This window comes from Lathamus discolor, chromosome 5 (assembly GCF_037157495.1).
Source record: "Lathamus discolor isolate bLatDis1 chromosome 5, bLatDis1.hap1, whole genome shotgun sequence".
Classification (NCBI taxonomy): Eukaryota; Metazoa; Chordata; class Aves; order Psittaciformes; family Psittacidae; genus Lathamus; species Lathamus discolor.
The window spans coordinates 76,530,595-76,552,258 of NC_088888.1; positions in this window are offsets into that span (position 1 = coordinate 76,530,595).

Here is a 21,664-nt window from a genome sequence, read left to right on the forward strand (position 1 = left end):
CCCCACCTGAATATAAGCAGCTCTGAAAAGTGGTGAAACTGTGAAGACAGACTCTTTACCTGCTCTTTGTGTTTCCAGTAGTGGATTATTGTTAAAACCTGTTACTCAGATGAGGAAACAATGGTGACAAAGCTGGCTGTGGGAGCTGGGGCTCAAGAATACACTAGGAAAAAAGACTTGGGAAGAGGACCTGGTGAATTCCAGGTGGTGCCACTGTGTGTGCATCCCTGTCTGCACTTCAGCTCTGCATGTTCTGACATGTAGAGCATCTGCAACAGGAGCCAAGCTGAATAACCTCTTACAAGTTTTTCACAATATAACAGAGAATTTCACACGCTTAAACAGGTCAGGCTAAACTTTAAATCCTGCTTTTGTTCTTTCCTTGTTCACGAATGATGCATGTCTTTTACTTTCAATCTACCTTTGATAGATTGTTGTATGGATTTTAGAATGTTAAAGGTTTTTTTTTTTTTTCATTGTTTTAAGAATGTAAGGCTTAGTTCTATAACCTAGGCTAAGTTCCATGTCAATTCTACTTAGAGGAAACCATTACAGCTAATAAAACTCTTCCTTTTGCAAAATAAATAAGCCTTCTGATTTTAGTCCTTTCTGAAGGATCAAAATGACCTGTCTTCTGATTACTCCTTATTCCTCTAACTTTCACTGCAGGGCATTTTATATGAGCAGGCTTCAGTTGTCAAGTTTGTATGTTATGTCCACTTGGGATGTCCTGTCAAGGAGCAGCAACCTAGAGGTCTGACGGAAACATGGGTTATCTGTTGGATTAGCATTGCTCTGTGCCATGGTGACTTGTCATGCTACACACAGTTATTCTCAGTGGATGGTGAACTCAAAATCCTGTTTTTTTTGGCCAACTTGCAATTTTGTCTTAGTTCCAGTATATGAGGAACACGCTTGGTTGGACTGAAGTATCACATCAGCTCATGGTTTCTAGGTGATTTTTAAAAGATGGCATAGGTCAGGGTAGTCAACCTGGCTGCAGTGGGGAAAGGAAGAGCTGAAACACCTTGCTTTCCCTCCCGGCTCCAAAAAGCAGAAACCCAGCTCTGCAGGGAATCTGGGCCAATGTGTTCCTCACAATTCAGACAACAGTCCCACTTGTTCCTCACTCCGCAGGCTGTGCTGAGGTTTCACAGCCCATTGCGGTGCCAAGGGTGTTTCCTGGTTTGCCCTGCTTCCCTGGGTAAGAGTGGCTGGCTTCAGCGAGCAGGGCTGCTGGAGCTATAACCACAGAGTTGGGCGTGTTTCCATGTAAAGTCCTTTTTATGAAAACATGTCCATCTGTTGAAATGGAAAGTCTTTGTAGGGAAGAGCTGATTTTGATGAATTTCCCATTTGAAAAAAAAAAAAAAGTATATAAAAGGCTCAGCAGATTTGAGAACATATGGAGTTTGATTCTCTACTGTCTTACACGTTATGCCGTTGTTTACGATCTGACAAAGCAGACGCAAAAAGCAACCTCACTGTCTAGTTAGAATTTGCCTCCACTTAGTGACAAGCATGATTGAATACAGAAGATTAAAATGCCTGGAACATCAGTTCCCTGCTTCTTTTCCTGCATGATCACCGATCCTTTGTTACCAACTTTTGACCACCATGACACATGTAGGAAGGTATATATATAGTCCTCCTCTACCAAATTCTTCCTCTTTTGCTTTGCATTCCCAGCCTTCTGCTTTATCTCAAGTCTTAGCATCTTTCTGGATTACTACATCCAAGGTCTTTTGAAAGGTATGCATACTTAGAAATTGGAAGAGTGAGAGGAACAAGGGACACAGTGATTTATTTTTTTTGTGGAGGCCACACGTTCTGTCAGCAAAGGAAGAAAATGATACCTTTCTTCCCCGTTAGCACTGGTGACTACACCTGAAATACCACATTCCATTCTGGCACTTGAGGACTAGAAAAAAAAAAAGACAGGAAGGAAAGAAGAAAGAAAGAAATGAGCAGTAAAAGAGATTTGGAGGCTAGATGTACGCTGACTAGTGTGGAAAGACTAGATTAACTTTTAAAAGTTTGGGCAGAGGCTTGCCCAGGCAGAAAGCTACAGAAGATACCTCTGTTTCAAAGCAGACTGTAAAACAGAGTGAAGAGGGAGATAATTATAGTAATTCATGGTGGGTAGAGATGATGGGATAAAATACGGAAAAGAAAAGTGCACGCTTGGTATGAAAAGTAAGCTTCCCCACACTGTAGAACTGACTCCTTAGGACACTGTATTAGTGGTAGTTTACCATACCTAGTAAGCACATCAGAATTCATAATAGTTCCCTCGGCTGTATCAGTTGAATAGTGAAGACAGAACTCTAATACATGCTTATATTTCTGCCACGCTTGAAAAGAGTCTCAAAGACCACAATGGCAGGTGGGTGTACGTAAGTCTGTATGTATGAAGGATAAATCTTTGACTTTTCCTGACCTCTTCTGCACCTTTGGGAATCTTGTTCCCTTAGTTCATGGCTGTGAATACTTGTAGGTTTTGTGCAGTTTCTCACTATTGCGTCAGTGCAGGAATCTCTCCCTCAAGTCCAATCTTTGTGTCCCTTGGAAGTCCACTATCTGTCTGTAAGCCCATTATGGTGAGAGATGGAAAGGCAAAGGGAGTTAATGGACTAATTGAGAGTTTTAAGGAATTCATGTCCTTAATTCTTCCTTTCTGTTTTATGTCATAGCCAAGATTCACAGGTCCTCTACAATTATATACCTCAGCTTTCTCTGTCCAAGTTCACATGTTTAAAAATATGCTAGGTTTAAGGATTTAATTCAGTAATGAAACATCATGTGTTATCACCAGCCATTGAAAGTTAATGTTACCAGTCTTATCAGACTATTTTAGTATCCTTTATGGGTATTAGATTCATTTTAAATTATAAAGTCTGTTGTAATTATTAGCTTAATGTCATAAATGGTTTGAAGTCTGCCCCATTAAGTTTATTATTCCTGGATATGAACTGGAAGAAACTTCAGTGCCAGAAAAAGAGCCAAAGTCTTGTATGGCGCTGGAGCAAAAATCACATAGCATTTTGTCTCTTATGGTGGCTAACACAGGTAGCTGAAGAAAGACATTAAATTCCATACAAACACTAACTCCTCAATATTTTTTCCCAACTTCCAGTGACTTGTAGCTGAAGGACTTTCCAAGACAGAGCTAGCAAATCTTCAGTACTATGAACATGAGCCGTGATTGATAGCTGAATTTTTTCACTTGAAAGATTTTCCCACCAAAAGATTCTCCCTTTGTTGAAATATGCTTCTCTTTTAACCTAAAATTTCAAAAGAAAATTATGCAACCTTAGTATTTTGAATGTTTTGAAAAAGGAAGTAAAACAGTTAAAAGTTTACGGCATCTCTTTTCATTCTCTGGCTCTGAGAGACTGCGATCATAGGAGGCCAAAAGAATGATAAAAATGGAAGTGGAGCAGTGGACCTCATTAAGCCAGTTACATTCTGTGGCCAAACAGAGGGAGTGACAGGAGAATAAAGGGGCAAAAATTCTAAAATATTAAAATTTCTAGGTTTTGAATATTCATGTTTTTTAACATTTGATTTGTTACAATCTATTTTTAATCTATCTGCCCTACATTATCACTAACAGGTGACAACAAAATGTATTAGAACTTTTTTCTGGGAGAAATTTCTTTCTCAACCATTGTAGTTATGAAATTCTCTGGTCATCTGAATATATTTGTTAACAAAATTTTATTATATATATTTGTAATGAATTTAAAACCTCCTACGTTTCAACAAAAGTAGTAATACATGCCCTAATGCTACAAATGTTAATTTTAGTTTTTGATAAATTTGTAATGCACTTCAGAACCATAGTGTATGTTTGATGTTGTTGAATAAATTCTTAGAAACACGCTTGCACAATATATGCTCTGCAAAGTCCTGCAGATAAAGTTGTTGTGTTGTTTCTTTGTTTTATTAGGGCCTCCTTGTGCCATATTCACAGTGTATAAATGCCTTTAAGGGGGTAGAATGGCTTTCTGAAGCTTTTTTGTGTTCCTGGGTGGAGATGACCTCCATGGAAATGTGGTAAGGACGTGGAACATTTTGAAGGGTCACACTAGTTTCAGGGTGAACCATGTATACCAGCAATTTATTTCATGGGAATTTTGGAGAGCAAAAAATAACTGGCAATGCTTTGGCTTACATTTAGGACAGAACAGCTACAGTCTACAGGCTTTCAGTCCCCATGTCCTTCTCCCTCCAATTCATACGCCAAAAAGATAAAAGGAACAAAGTAAAAGGAATAACTGAATGAACAGCTTTCGGTTGCTGATAACTTCAAGGCAATATGACCGCAGAGAGAGAGAGGTTCCTGTAGGTGGGAGAAATCTGATTGTACAAGTTACACACTTTTTTGAAAACAGAATTAAAACATTTTTGTTATGTGATGCTGAAACAGACAAACAAACAAAAAGATGCATCACTTGAAACACAGCAGAGTGGGGAAACAGTGGCAGTGTCACAACTACCAGCCTGAGCAAGCCTCCAAGGGAGGTGATGCAAGACAACGTAACAAAGGTGTTCTGAAACTTTCCTGCTTGAAGAGATTTATTACATTAACTTAGACCCAGCCTGGCAAAAGCTGTTTCTTTTACAACTGGGTTAAAATATTCCGAAGTTCAGGATGCTGATACCAAGTAAATAAACATGACATTTTAAAATTAATGTGCTGCCAGGGAAAATGGCCAGAAAGTTTTAAAAATGGTTAAATCATCTTTAGGTCATACTGGAAAAAAAAAAAACCAACAAAAAAACACCCCAAAACACTGAAGTTTTCAGTGGTGGATATGTTTTATTGCTTCTAAGATAGATTCACTGGTGGTAGTTATTACCAACTGAGAACAGATCACATAGGGCGTGGAGGTCTTGGGTGCATTTAAACTGGGCTAATTGATACTAGGTTGTGAGTGTTCTGTTGAATAGAAAACAGCTTCAGTATTTAATGGTAATTTTGATGAGAAAAAGCCATTTTTTATTATTTGCAGAAATACAGGGGCATGGCTCGATACATTTATGTATTCCAGTGAATAGGAACTGTGTAATACCTTGGCATTTTTGAGGCTGCAAGTAAAGCTTTTTCTTAAAAAAAGTTTACTATTCTACAGTGACAAAAAAGTAGCTTGCTCTTTTTTTTTTTTTTTTTTTTTTTTTGTTAGCATGTTCAGTATTCCATTTATTCCTTGCAGCCAATTTGTTCTTTTTGGCATGCTTAGACAAACTGCAAACTCATGTACCTTTTATAGAACTGCTGCAAGCCAGGAAGCAGAACCAGATAAGATGACTGAGGAAAAAAGTGCAGGATACATTCATTTGTACTTCACTGTGTTTTCAATCGAAACTCAAAAAGCATTACGAAGATAATAACCTATTGCTTTTACATAAAGTAGAGGTAGCTTTTATATATGCCATGACAGCTGAGTTTCGAGTCTGTTGGCATTTTGTCTGGCATCTAGTATCAGTTTGAAAAATGCCCTCTCTTTGCCAGTCTCACATTGCCAAGTCACAGTTCAGAGTCACAAGAGAACAAAGGCAAATTCAATAGCTGGAAAAATACATGAGAAAAAAGACTGGCCTTGGACAAGATTTCATTTAATGCTGCTAGGAGCTCTAGTGCTGGCTAGAACTGTTTCAGAAGCCTATATTCTTCTGCTCTTCTTTCAGGAAATACGTTAGTGTACCTCAAACCCAGTGGAGCCACCCAATGGAAAACTAACTATATAATTCACACACTGCCAGAGCTGTTCTTTGTAGCTGTGGCTAGAGCACAGGTATCCCAGATAACCCGCTCTGAGACGATTCAAGTATCTCTAGGCTTACAGTGAAATCAGCAGTAAAGATAAAGGCTCTTCTAAGCTTTGTCTTCAGAAGTGGCTGACATGAAGAAGCCCAAGTTTCCCAGTTTCTTTTTGATATTTTTGAAAATTGTACCCATATTCTAGCAAACCTACCAAAAAGCATGCCTGTTAGTTGGTATGTAACCTGTATAGACAGTATTGCCACTTGGGACAGTAATGCACACACTAATATTAATGGACATTTTTAGATTTTCTGTCACCTCTCCCCATCTCTTACTTCAAGTGTCATTAACATCACCCATGATCAACATAGACAAAAATCTTTCTTTATTACAGCAAAGAGAAAAAATGTTAACCATGTCATCATGGACCTTTCTGGACAAGTCTTGTCTATTTTTGCAGATTTGTGATGGTGATCAAATACAGCTTGCAACCCTTTGTCAGCCCCACTGACTAACTCTGAAGTTAACAGAATGTCTGAGAAGCACAGAGCTCCTTAGGCAACTTGACAGCCATAATATGGCAGACATCATTTGTATCCCCTGAAAGCCAAGTGCCTCTTAGCTTCTCACCAGCATGTTCAATTCTTCTGCTTCTTAACACACAGAGACCTGCATGGCCATAGCTGACTCCTTAGCTTCTGTGTCTGCTGTCTGACCCGTGAACATTTGTCAGATAACAGCTTTACTTGTCTTTTACACCCTCATAGAGGTTCCTTTAATTACGTTTATCTTTCAGGCTGAGCAAAGGGGCTTTGATTTTCAAGGATGCTCTTAAAATCACACTCCTTTTCAGTGACAGCATGTTACCACCTTCTAGGAGCACAGGACAACTGCCAGGACTATTGGCCACAGTTTCATGAGTCAGAGATTTTAGTGACTTGGTAGGCAGTAACAGTTCCCCCAAATCAGAGGGATCATTGAAGCTTGTGCTTTGCCTTAACTGTCAGCACTTCATTAGAGGTCTTCTAAATCTCTTTGAAAAACCCAAATAAACCCCAGCTGCATGGGGCTGGCCGATTGAACATTGCTTGATTTTTTTATATTTGCTCTGGATGGTGTGTGATTATTTTCAAACAGTGTTGACTGGTGTAGAAAATGAGCCAGTGTAAGCAGGGAAGGTAAACATATGTTGAAAAACTCTCACAAAAGGCTAGGGCTGGCATTTTATTTAACCAAGATGTGCATGAGACAGACAATGCTGCAAAGTCATGAAAGTCCCAGCTAATGTGACACTCTGCAGATGTTTTTGTTGGGAGCAGAAGCTCCACAGAAATGCTTTCATCTGATTACACAATTACTTATGTTGCAGGCTCAGAAGTAGAATGTTTTCCTAATCAGATAGGACGAGGTAATTCCCAGGTTTTATAGTTGCCATTTACACTGGTAGAGATACAGAAATCAAAAGCTGAAATAATCATGACAAATCTCTTTCAGCTTTCTCAGAAACATGTTAACTCTTTTCATTATTTCTTCCTCAGTTAAGGCCTTTGTTAATTTTCTTCAGTTAAATTGATAATAGGCTAAGGAACAATCCATCAGCATGTGAATTCAGACTGCAATTCTGTGTGAAGATGAATTCCTTCATTCAGAAAAAAAACCCAAATCCGCTTTAGCAAATGCTAACCTTGCTGTGGTTCCAGGCATTTAATTTATTCATCGTAAGTAACTAAATTCTCAAGCCTGGGCGCTTTTTAGGGCTTCTAACTATTTTTTGGTTACAGAGATTTTCTTGTCCGAAATAGTCAGTCAGTGCCCCTAGAAGATGAATTTATACTGTTTGCAAACTCCTGACAAGTAGGATAGCACTACTTAAAATTAAAGTATCAAGATATTGCCCTTGGGAATAGGGAAAAAAAATTGAATTAGCATTTCTTGTTGTTGCCTAAATTTTACTATTCAGTCTATAGACTGAATAGTAAAAAAAAAAAAAAAAAGGATATAGAGGGTATACATATACTTATTACATCTCCTGTCTTGCCTTACCCAATGTAGTCTTAAAGAAGGTTTACTACTTGTTCAGGTAATGCCTTTAATAGTGAAACATGAATGGGAAGAATGTATCCCACAATTACTTTTTAATGGCAACTTCATCTTGGAGAAAGAAAATCAGAGAAGTACTGTAATTATTTAATCTAGAAATAAAGATAATTTGTAGAAAACAATACTGCGTGCGTGAAAACATCAGAGGTTGTGTTTCAGAATAAAACAGCTAAATATATCTAGGCATGTGATAATTGTGTATAGCAGAGGTCTTGAGGTGGATGGGGAAGAGAACTAGTTTTTCATTCCACTAATTAAAAAAATTTCCTTAAAGCTTGGAGTAAATTTGAGCAAATCATTATTTCTTTGCTTAAATTATGGTTGCTGCAGGCTGAAACATTTTTAAGCAGAGAAGTCAAGTGAATTTTGAGAGAAGTATTTTCAGTTTGTTAAGCCTACAATTGACTTTCTGTATCTCCGTGGTTGGCTTGTTTACCTGCAGTAATAAAACATTTCTGGTTTTGGAAACCAAACCTAATATTGTCATATTTAGACAAGCAGGCTTGTTTATATTTTTCCATTAATACAAAACTACTTTCTCATAGATCTAAGCTGCCCCTGTGTAAATGAGCATAGGACCATGTATATATTTCTGCCTGATGTGGAAGAGAATAGATCTGTAATAGAAAGCCTGTGCATGTGCCTATCTTAGACTGTCACCTCAGCCACTACACAGGTTCCTTTTTTTAATACTAACCATTTCCTCACTGGCAGTGACATTTTCTTATCTGAAACTGGTCCTGACAGAATCATTGAATCAACTAGGTTGGAAAAGACCTTTAAGATCATCAAGTCTAACCATTACTCCAGGACTGCCAAGTCCACCACTAAACCAAGGGTCTCATCTTCACAGTTTTTGAACACTTCCAGGAACAGTGATTCCGCCACTGCCCTGGGCAACCTGTTCCAATGCTTGACCACCCTCTTGGGGAAGAAATTTTTCCTAATATCCAATCTAAACCTCCCCTGGTGCAGCTTGAGGCTGTTACCTCTTGTCCTGTCACTTGTAACTTGGGGAAATAGACCAGCCACCTCCTCTCTCCAACCTCCTTTTAGGTAGCTGCAGATGTGTAACATGGAAATGTTTTTTCCTATCTATAAGTTACGTTGGACTGTTCCATGCACTGTCAGATAGCTTTGGCAATGAATGAGGTGATCACACTCTGGAAGTTGAAATTCAACCAGAACTTTTCATTTTACTCAAAATTCATCGCTGATGTTGGCTTCTTTTGTTTCCTATACTGTTTGTTCCTTGCTGACCTCCTGTAGCTGTTTTTTGTTTTGCATATCAAATTGCTTTGACTGTAGTAATATGCTGAGACCCACTATTTTTATAGGAATGGAGTATACTTTTTTTTCTTTATTGCTATAAGCATGTCATATAAAGTAGCTGGCAGCCTCCTGCATTATGTGGAGCAGAAATAAAAAACCTGCTTTTGTTGCAATGGGTGGAAATTATTTCAGGTGAAATGTTAAATGTAAATTATAGAATATATTATTTTGATTACAAGATGGTCTTTGTATAAAAACAGTAATATGGAAATAAGGAAAAGGATTATTTCAACAGCTTGAATTACTTGTTTACCATTTCTTTTTGCAAAGTTAATATCTTTGAATATTTTCCACTTTTGATGAGGCAGTTTTTATCATCTTCTTTTTTGCCAAAGTAGCATTTATCCATCCTCAGATATGGCTCCTATTACAGCTATGATAGCCTTAATTATAGAAAGGGAATAACTGCTGGGTTAGAGCTGATTTAAAATTGCAGGAGCTATTTGACTAAATTTCAATGCTGATTCTACAAACAACTCCATGTTACATTTCTGATCCTAGCTGAGCCCCGTGAAGTGAGCTGCGTTCCAAACTGGGCACCGTCTCTACAGGGACAGAAAGAAGATCAGCCCTGTTCTAGCATTTGTATTAATCAAAATATTTCTTATTGCCTGTGATTCAGTGTAAGAGTAACAAATATAGATCCTAGGGATAATGCAGTGCAAAACCAAAATCTGTCCTGCTTTGCTCCTTTGGAAGGCACTGACTCCATTCAAGCAGAATTAGTACTGAACTCTTTTAACCCATTCCTGTCCCTTAATAATTTCTCCCTTTCATTTCTGGATTTTTCTGAGAGCTTGATTAAAGCTATTCACTAGATTGCATTGCTTAGGTCGCACCATTTCATTACTGACATTGTTCGGTTTTGATACTTCAGTATCCTAAATGTGTCTATAACTTTCAAGGCTCTCTGATACTCCCCTTATGGACAGAGTAGCTCTTCAGGTGTTAGAAAGTGTGAGGATGTGTGGAGCGTCCTGGAGATGTCAAATGCTCTTCTTTAACTCATCATAAAAAGTGGCCTCTAGACAGAGTTACAGATTAACTCAGCTGAATCAGTTTATGTTATTGTAAGTCTTTCTCAGGGGATGGCTTCAAAACTTAGATTTTGAACAAGCTGACAGTTACAACCTTGTGCAAAAATTATTCTTTTTTTCTTTCTTTCATTTTTATCTAAATCCTTCACAAAGATTATTGGGATTTATGTTTATCTTACTTCAGAGAATTAAAACATTGATATCACAGATCTAAAGGGAAACAAAGAAGTATTCCAAGGCAAAATGGCTTGTGAAGGGGTCTGTCCTGGGTTCAGCAGTAGCAGTCATTTTTTCTCCTTAGTAGCTGGTGCAGCGCTGTGTTTTGACTTTCTGCCTGGGAATAGAGCTGATAACACAAATGTTTTAGTCTGACCAAGGACTTTCTGAGTCTCATGCTCTGCCAGGAAGGAGGGGAGGCTGGGAGGAAGCCGAGTCAGGACACCTGACCTAAGCTAGCCAAAGAGGTATTCTGTACCACAGCACGTCATGCCCAGGGAGGTAACTGGGAGCTACCCAGAAGGGCATGGGCTCTCTTCAGGGGGGGGGGGTCAAACTCATTTGGCGGTGGTATTGCAATCTCTTCTCTTGTTATTTTCTCTTATCATTATTACCATTGGTGGTAGCAGCAGTGATTTGTGTTATACCTTAGTTACTGGGCTGTTCTTACCTCAACCCATGGGAGTTACATTCTCTTGATTCTCCTCCCCATCCCTTCGGCCATTGTGGGGGGGAAGGAAAGAAAGAGGGAGAAAAGGGGGGAGTGAGCGAATGAGCTGTGTGGCTCGGTTTGAACCACGACAGGGTCATAGCTGGAGTACTTTTAGTCATCCCCATTTGCTTAGCTACATGTAGAAAGTCTGACTAGCATTGGTGTATACGATTATATTATAAGCTATATATATATAATACTATGTCCAACCATTATAAATACCTACTGCTGCACGATTTTAGTAAGCATATTGCTAAAAATGACCAATTAGACATGTTACAGAGTCACAGACATGAACTTTTTCCAGCAGCTGTAGTCTTATGGGGAGGTTGTCATGTTCCCAGGAGGCAACAGACAGCAAAGGAACTCTTTCCTCTCTCCTCATGCAAGCAGCACAGGCAGCTGTTGGTAGCCTGGCTTCCTTATTCAGAAGCATTAATCTTTCCAGTACTCCTCTTGCAGCATGAGAGAGGCAGTGAGAGTATTCTCTCTTGCATTGAGAGAAGAATTTACCTCCCTACTAGTTTTTCCATTGCATGAGGCAGATGCCTAGTGTTTCAGCTATATTGCTGTGCTTGCTGTCCATAGGTAAATACTGGTGAGTGCCACCTGAGCATGCCATAGAATGAATCACTGCTGTTTGTCAGAGTGACTGAGCACTCTGTGCTCAGTATGACATTGGTTCATCTGCTTTCAGAAAAAACTCCTGAAAACATTTTTATGGACTTTCTTTCATGACATACCTACATTTTGGGATCTGAGAAAAGCAATCCTAGATTAAGTGTCCGAGTTCATTGCAGATGTTTTTTTCTGCTTCCTTGACAGATGGGAGAATAATAGTTTCGTTTATCTTCTACTGTCCTAGGCACCTGGTAATTCCTATTCTCTTTTTCTCTCTAGATTTGTTTTCTGCAGGGAACCACAGACCTAATTGTCTCCTACTTTATATCCCTTGCAGCCAGCTACAGGTGTGTGTGTAAGTGTCACTTAACCAAAATGGCAATGCTTTATAGACAAAAATTAGAAGGCACAAGGAGTGCAAGCAATATAAAGAGCAAGACAGGAGATAATCAACTCCCAGGGAGAGAGAGAAACTATGTTTAAGTCTTGTACCATCTGGACATGACTTTTTGTGAGTGCTTATGAGTTTAAAATATCTGTAGGTGCTGAAGGTTCAGCGGCATATGCCACTTTTATGTGAGGAGCAGCTGAGTCCCAGATCAGAGATTTACTAGCTGTTAAAGGGAGATACCCCTTAAGAGACTGGAGCACACAGATCAAGCTCCTTACTTTTCAGAAGCTGCCTCTATGAAAGAAGTTTTCTGTTATTTTCTTCCCCTCCGGTCTGTCCTTTGCATAAACCTATGCCAGCTTTGATGTTTGGCTGTGTGTGAGGACAGGAGAAACGCGGTTGTGCAAGGATATTGCCTGTACTGGTAATAATATAGAGCTCTTTGTTGGAAGGAGTTGAGAAAAAGCTGGCGGTAATCTGCTCAGGCTGAAAAAGGCTGAATACAAAGCTTTAAGTCTTATAAAAGCAGGCTGCACAAAGAAAAGGACCCCCAGGAAGGCTTGTAACAGCAATGTCCTATCAAGTAACCAGTGAATCATCACACTGACACCATGATATAATTAAACCCCATTTATTTGGATTGGTTTATTACAAAAAATCATGTATTTTGTCTCATCATTTTCACAGCTGTGCAATACCAGTCACTTAAAAATTCCTTAACGGGTCTCTAATCTTGGAACACCACCTCTGAGTATCTTCTGCCCCAGCCTTGTTTTTACATGCTTCAGTGGAAGGATAGCATAATGGCACTTAGAATAAAATGTGCCTGCACTGCTAAGAACATAATAAAGGTTTTGTTGTGCTGCCATATAGCTGAGCCAAGACCTAAGACAATGCTGAGGTGAGACACTGCTGCAAACTCTTTACTGAGGCAACTAAAAGGTAGACAAAAATAATTTCTCACAGGTCAGCTCATTAAGGATGCTACTGAAGTACAGGCAGAAACAGGCTCCCAAGTTACTTTTTCCTTTCCTTTTCTCTTTTTTTTTGGGACCTGAACCAAATCTGCTTAATGAGCTTTGGCATGAAAAATGATCTTTATTTCCTTCTTCTTACTATTGTCTATAAAAATAGAGCCGAGGGAGCAAGGTAGAGTACCTGGCAAACAAATGAGTATGTTCAGAGAGAAATGACCATTAGTAGGGAATTAAAAGTGGCAAAATAGCTCTTCCTACTTTCCCCAACACCTACCTCAAGATAAAGCAAATGTCAGGGCACAGTGAGGTTGGGGGGCCAAGTGGCAGGGTCTCCCCTAGGGCAGGCAAGGTCTTGTACCCACGGATGCCACTGGCTCAGCCAGCAAGCAGGGCAGGCCCCTGGGGTTTTCTTAACTATGCCATTGGTGGGTGAACTAATACCCAGCATTTACAGCTGAGAGTTGCCTCTAGTCTTTCTTTTTTTTTTTAAACAAACAATTTCATACACTAATTTTTCTTACCTAATCTTTTTCTGTACTACTTTGCAGGACAAGGAGTCTGTACTCTTGGTAGTCCCTATTACATTCACACTGTCATTATGTCATTCGGTGATTCTAAAGTATTTTATCACTTACCTGGAAGATGTTACATACCTCTGATGGAACATCCACAATGGACAGCATTACACTAGTATTATAGTGTTGAAAGGATTCTGTGAGCTGTGTAACAGACTGTGGATAGTCTGCAATGCCTTTTTTGTTGGCAAAGCTGGCTCACAAAATTCCTGCCTCTACATCGTACCCTCTGTCCTAGTAAAATCATTCCCATGTCTGCACTGCAGTTTGCTCAGTTGTGCTCAAGCAGGTTTGTGAGGCTCTGCTGAAAACAAGATCTGGACTGGTTTAGGTTAAAAAGAGGAGTATTTTTGAAATCTGCACCACTTCAGGGTGTAGTGTAGATCTAACTATGTGGGTCTACAAAATCTTCCCTGACCTGAGCAAATACCTACCGGATTGGTAAAAACTTAATCCAATTCTGTACGTAATCTGCCCTCACAGGTTTATTCTGTTTAAGGAAGATTTTAAAAAGCACCAAGCTGATAAAACTGTTTTTTAAGAAGTAGAAGCTTTGTATTCTGGAAGCAATTTACTGCTGACCAAACTCTTCAGCAGTGAGAGCTAGGGAAGATGAATGCATGGTAAAAAAAGGACTTTCAGAAATTAAGAATAATGAACGTCTTTGCTTTTTTAACATATTTCTGAATTTCAAATACTACAGGTTTTCAGTTTTTGAAGAACTGAACATTCACTGAATTGCCACTTACAGGTTCTGAGAACAAATCCTTTTATTTCCCTTCCAAACAATGCCAAATTAAACAGTCTTATGTTTGCTCAAAACAGTGTCGGCATTACAGCAGTGTCACTGTCACTCAGTCAGCACTTCAGGTCAGTCTCCCTATTCTGCTAGCCTGCCTGAGCCTGGAAAGGGTCCCAGTGCCTGCAGGTACCTTGGCAGGAGATGAGCAATATTTAGCACAAGGATAGCTGTTCGGATAACCACCAGACCAAACAAATGCAGGAGCGTGTAGACACATTCTGCGTCAGAAGAACTGCACATGACAAAGGGAGGATTTCAGTTTTCAAGGTCTAGAAATAGGGTTGCAAATTTGATGTAGTCCCAATCGGATAGCTGGATGGAGTCGTCCTTCTCCACACAATACCTTCAGGCTATTGGGGGACTTCTGATTTTCCTCTCTATTGGGAAAAGAAGCGGGAAGAATGGCACAGCTTACAGGATCTTTTCTTTTTCTCCTGGCTGTTGGTTATTAGCTGTCTTTCACGTGAGAAGGAATAGGCATTTCTAAGCTGAGTGAGGAAAGCATACATTCCCAGACAAGATGACTTTGGCAAAACTAGGGAAGAACTATTGTTTTCCCCTGGACAAATTAAATAGAAATGTCACACTCCACCTTCCCTCCCTAATTTTGATTTTCTAATATATGAATGAGCTTGTTATTAGATGAAATAAATTCACTCTGTCTCTAAAACTGCTTTAAACAGCTAAATACAAAATGAACTCATTTACTTGCAATAGTCTGAAAAGATTTTTCCATGGTTCTACTTCAGGAAACTATACCATATTAGCTATAAACTTTAGTTTCTCCAGTTGTATTTTCCTGTCACGCTTTAAGAACAAGGCTTTCCAAAATGCTACTGACAAAGATACCTTGCCGGCTTTTCTAATTAGGTTTTCCTGCCTGCCTTTGCAGAGAACAAATGTGTCTCGGCAGTGCCATCTAGTGGCAAAATCTGTACGAGGCCCTTGAGCGAGCAGCAGCAGCTGAGCTTGTCATCCAGCCAGCCACTCCTTTTACACACCGATTAATGACTGATGCTCAGATCTGTACTTTTTGGGAGGCCTCCCTGCAGGCGACTTGAAGCAATTTCCAATCCAGGTGAGAGAATACCACTAGCAGTTTGCAGAGGACATGATGAAACCACCCATCTTGCTCTGGGAGAAGAGATCCATGCTTTTAGTTCAGTTGCTAAGACAGATTTGCCCTTTGCACACCTAAAGATATTGCCTGTGTAATGAAACCATGAAGTATGGTTTCATTAAGTTGGTTTCTTACAAGAAAGAGTGTTCTTTAAGCTAGCCTGACACAGAAAGTCAAACTACATGAGCAAACTACATGAGCATAAGGACTATGAATTTGTACTTTGTGGAGAACTGGTACAGTGAGTGCGGAAGAATGTTGTCTCTGTTAGAAGAGGCAATGGGAAGTAGTCAACCAGTGGGATATTTTAAAAAACAGGGTGAAAAAAATATTTATTTATTTATTTGTTTTCCAAATAACTTCACTTTACTTATATATGTGCTACTGTGTTCTGGTGTGTTCAACACCTTGCAGAAATGCAGCCCACCAGTCATGAAGACATGGATCATCATCTTGATTTGTCATCTGGCAGCATGAGATGTATCCTCTCAGTCAGAAGAGGAGAGAGGAACATACCTATAAACAGCACATGTGGTTGCCCAGCAGCACTGAAGAGTTTAGAATGAATGTAAATATAGGAGCTAGCTTGATTCTTGAGGGAAAACTTTTATGAAAATAAGATACAATTATGAATGCAGTGAGATACCCTAAAACTGTATTCCTTGGGCTCCCTTTTTTGGAGGTGTTAGTCTCAGGCCCTAGAACCAGGTCGTTGAAGTTACTGCCCATTTTGGAAAGAAAGCAGGAGAGAGCAGAGTGGGTTTTGTACTACTGATGTTCAATCCATGCTGTCGCACAGGCATTTATGATCTTTTGCCCTACTGTTCTATTAAAACCCCCTTCTCTGCCTGCAGACTTATACTGGGAGTTTACACTGCAGCAACTAGTGCTGGTAGAAGAGACAGAAGCCCACTTCAGTCTTATACTAGGAAGAAAAAAAAAAACAAAAACAAACACATCAGAAACAATTACATCAAACTGGGGATAATTTTATCAAAACTTACAAGTTAGCAGAGTATGAAACTCATCAAACATCACACATCCTCTTTGTGAAACCAAAACAAGCCACACAAATGACCATTTCCATCACAACTGCTAATCAACTGCTATATCTAATTGTATTTTCAAGAACCTTTAATAGCATATGAAGATGGTATTTTATATAATGACAAAATGCTCATAAATCTTCAGTATCCTTAGTGGTTATGACCATGGTTCTATGCTGACAGGTCATAGAAAAATGGTGATTATGCCCATTAGAATGGCAGTTCAGAGATAGGCTGTTCCTTGGCTTTTGCTATTAGAATCCTCAGCAGAAACTCAGACAGATGTATCAAAGTTGCTAGAATTAACTAGCGACTATTAATAGCTAGTTGAAAGCTATTAATCATAAATCCATAAAGCTTTTATTTTTTAAAAAATATCCTATACATTTCCTGATATATTCTGTCTGCAATACAGTGTACATACGTGTGATCTTTTTAAAGTGGTAAGCTTTAATGATAGCTGGGAATTACCTGAGAGAGAAAAGGATCCTTTTTAGTTTTTAAGGGTTCCCCCCCTCCCCTAATTTGGCATGTCTTTGTTCTGAAAACTGTAAAAAAAGAGACTCTGCGCATGCCTTTTATTGTTTCTCTTGCATCTTCATTTGTAATTTCATCTTGAAACTAAACCAAGGCAGACTATCTATTTTTAAGTACTGATATTTCAGTACTTAAGCATTCAGTACTTTAACATTTCTTACACGGCCTATCATTCACAGGTTTCAACACACTTTTCATAGCCTAATTCCCCCCTATTTTGCAGGGCAGTTGATGGTCAGAAACATCTTCATACAAGGGACAATTTAAAGCAGGTAAGTTAAATTCCTGTTTTCAGCATTCCTAGTAGAGGGAGCTTATTTTGGTTCTGCCCAGAGACAGACCACACAGGGAGCGAGGAAGGATGAATATTCTCCCTGCTGCCTGACACAATATTCAGTGAGCCACTGGCATAGCTAAGATTAGCTCAAGAGAACTACCTTGAATCCTAAGTCTGCACTTGATAAGATCTGCGTGTAAAGAAAAGAGCAGTGCTAGAGTTTTTCCTGAAGAACTGCTCTGCTAAGCCTTCTTGCTCCTAACCAAATACTGTTGTGGTCGTCTGAGCGTGAGAAGTTTTTCGACTGTAGATGGCACTACAAGTTAAATGCAAAGATGTGTCTACCAGCTGCGCAGCTTTTATTCTCCTCAGTTTGTTTTTTTTTTTTTTTTGTTTTGTTTTTTTTTTAATCTTCCTAACACTCTAAAATCAGTATTCAGAAGATTAAAAAAAAATCTCAAGAGAGACTTTTAAAACCCAGAGAACACCTAAAAATAAGTAAGGTAAGGCCAGAGGAGGCCTGTCTGGAGGTGATGAAAGGGGGATGTGATGTGCTACGCTGTCTTTGCCAACACAGTATTTAATGCAGGGCTATCCCATTTTAGGAACTGACACCACCACAACAGTCATGGCTCGCTGCAGAAATGGGCAGGAGTGGTGATTCCAGTTGCTCCTGGATCATGCAGCTGTAGCAAGACAACTCAGGCGTCACTTCAGCTGGGCCATTATCCTATGTGCGGAGAGCTCACTGGTAGACTCAGAGAGACAGGCTGTGTCCCACTGTGCCCACCGCTGTGAAGTGCATCCTGACCCTCAGCACTTTGCACTGCACGCAGCAGGTGCCCTTTGCTACCCAGACTGAGCGCAGCAGGACCCCACTGGCAGCAGCAACTCTAAAGCCAGTGTATCTGGTGCTCAATGCAGAGAGATCAGATGCCTTGTTCAGGGGCAGCATGGATATAGCACAAACATGTTGATTATGATCTTGCTGCTCCTGTGTCTGACTGCCACAAGCCCAGCAGTATTATCTGCAATGGCTATGGAGTCTGAGATGTGGACTGGAAAGTCCTTATGAGCCCAAGAGAATGTCCTTGATTCTCATGTCTTTCCATCCATCCTCTCCCCACCATAGGAGGCCGATGCTCTGAGGTAGTCCACAATTTTGCTCCTTCTATTCAGGAAGATAAGGGTGAAAGATGTGCAGGACAGACAGGCCAAAAAATTAATTTTCTTTCTGCACATATACAATAAACTTCCCAAAGAACAGGGAAACACTTTGTTTAGAATCTTACTCTTCTGCCAAATAGTTCACATTGCAACAGATAACATCCACTTCACATGTACTGCAGTTTCTGCTTGTATTGAAGATTATACTCCAGTCACTGAAAGTATCTGTCCTTTGACCATTTTCCACATGATTGTATTTCACTACCTAGGGTATACAGAACAATTTTTGTTTTATGTACATTGTGCCCTTTACCACAGGTTTTGATTTTTTTATTTTTTTATTTTTTAAATAAGGCAATTCTGTGCAAATGTGGGACAATGTGTTCTCATCACATATGACCCTGTATCACTGGTGACAGTCCATCCTTTTTAGGTGTCCGGACTACTAAGTAACAGAAAATACACTTTGGGCTCCCAAGGTCTAAAAAGACAAGTTGAAATCTTATGAGTTAAAGAAGAGACATCAGAGTGACACTACATGGCTACATGGAAGCATTCCCCAGCTTTTCAACCTAAATGATTCCATGAAGAACCTGCTTTGCTGCAGCCATGGTTTATTGAGTGAAAGCCCCTGGGTGCTCACTGCATGTCCATTTCCTACTTCACCTTCACAAGAACTCTCCAGTAGATTGAGCAGACTTCAGGGAGTCCACATACTTCGTCATCCTCCTTTCCATGCTATTGGATCCTCGAACTTCTCCACACTTCTCTCACACAGTATTGGTATATGAAATTTAGTAACTCTATCTCTCTGAGTAAGAGGACAGACTTTCTTAAAGCCAGATGTACATATTTTTAATAAATTTGGACCTACTTTACTGGTATAAAAGTTTCCTTTGAATGGTTGGCTGATGAATAAATGGTAGCCTGTTTTTTTGCAAGCCTACCCTGCTAAGATGCATTACACTGAATCTTCCTCCATTAGTTCTGTAACACAAATTTCCTAGTGTTTCACAATCTTCTGTTCAGGTTCATAAAAGAGAAAGATCATAAGAAACTTATTTAGTACCAGCAGAAGGTAAGCCTGGAGCTGATTAATTTTTTCTTCAGCAGGGAGTGTTACTACTGCCAGTAAGAATTATTACTCAAGGCTCCAGAGGACACTGGTAATAATTAGGCCAGCTACTGCACATAAATAGAAATGTGGAGGGGGAAATCTGTCACTCAACACTTAGTATATGTGAAAAAGAAAAAAATTAATTCTTTTTTTTTTAGATATATACACTGAACTTTATGATTCCTGGCTGATAAAAGTAATTACTATCATTTTTCAACAATCAGAATCAATTTCAGAAATCTGTTATGAGATTGTTACAGTGATAGCATAAAGTACAAAGTACATTTTTTTCCTTGCTATTGCTTACATCTTCTCCTCTAATTCCTCCATTAGCCTAAGGCTGGTGCAGCAGACAAAGCATAGAGCTTTACCTCAGTATTTCTGCAGATTACTCTGGATGGACAGAAAGGATCCATAGGTCATCAGAAAGCTGCCTAATTGGATAATGTCCTTTCTATAGCCTAGCTTTATCTCCCCTAATTTTAAATGGGTACACACATCTGGAGCACAGTCAATCTATGACCCTTCAACAGTCAGTGAACTGAGATGCATACCAAGTCAAAAAATACACTCTGCCAGCTAATTAAGACTCTCAAAATTGATGTTCCTCCTCAAATTCTGAAAATGCTATACTTGTTTTCCTTTTTAAGTGCTTCTCTTCCAGGTTTTTTTTGAGTCAGAGACACATTTTTTGCCTTTAATTATATGTTTATTTGTGATAATTCAAATCTTTTCATCACAGACTGAAAAAACATATATATGAACAATTCTTAAGTGTCAGGCACATACTGTATGCTTCAGGAACTCACAAACCTGGCTGTTGGACCACACAATTAAAAGGATTCTTCAGTGACTTGTTACTGGCTTTTCATCACCATTGCCTGCAACTTCTTCTGAAAGGCTTAAAATAGTGTATTTTTACACAAACAATGTCATTTTTCATTGGTAAAAAAAAACAAAACCAAACAACAAAAGAAACCCAATAATTTAAAACAGATGCTCAAGTTAACATGCTTGAGCTATTTTTGTTTTACATTACCTTATCATGTCAACATATCACTGCAAATCAAACTATATCGCCCTGATTCTGTGAATGATATTCATTATTTTGCTGCTTTTGAAGAGGCAGCATAAGACAGCAGGAGTTTCTATTACTGTCCTATGTGCTGGAGACAATTAGAAAAGCCTGAACAATAAACAACAGAAGTATTAAGTACCCTATTTTTCCATGAAAATAGTTAAAATCCTGCAGAGGAGATCAAACTTTTGCATAGAAACTCATTGCTAGAACCTTTGGTTATTCTGCCAAGGTTTTGACTGACCCATACTCCATCAGGTCCTATTCATGACTGGGTATTATTTTCCAGCTTTCCTGCGGCCCTTGCTGTAGTTTTCCATTCTTTATAGTATCACTTTGCACAAAAGACCGGAAGGGCAGTCCAGCTTCTTAGAAAATATTTTTTCTCATATAGAATCTATTCATTTTGTCCTGGACCTTGTTCTGCTTTAAGCCTCTTGCTGTTTATCTCTCCAAAGGACTCCTGTCCCAGCTATTCACTTGAATGCATTACAACAAAGCACTGTTTATGACTGGTTTCTGCTGTATTTGGGCCTCCTTATCTCCCCAGATGGTCATTACTGTTCTTAGGCCAGCTGGAAGCATACTTGGAGCAAGGCCACCTCTGAGGTAAGTTTATGACTGAAGAAAGAAGCTATCACTAGGAAAATAATGCAGAGACAAATTTCACATAGCACGCAGGGTTAGTTACAATGGTGAATGAGTGCTGGCAAACTGAACATTTATACAGTAAAATACAGAAAACAGATTGCATAATTCACATTAACTGGATCTGATGGCGTGGGTAAAAATACTTGAGATCCGCCTATCTAAACTTCTACTCAATCTTACCCATATTGACTTGCTGAAGAACACATGTAACCTTTTTCCACTTCAAACGTTTTGTGGTTTAAAAAATAGCTAGGCTATCTGAAAATCTTCTAATGCTTGCACCATGTGGGATAAAACTGTGGGTTTAAAAAAACACACAGAAACTCTGGCCATTGGCATTAACTCCGTCATTAACAT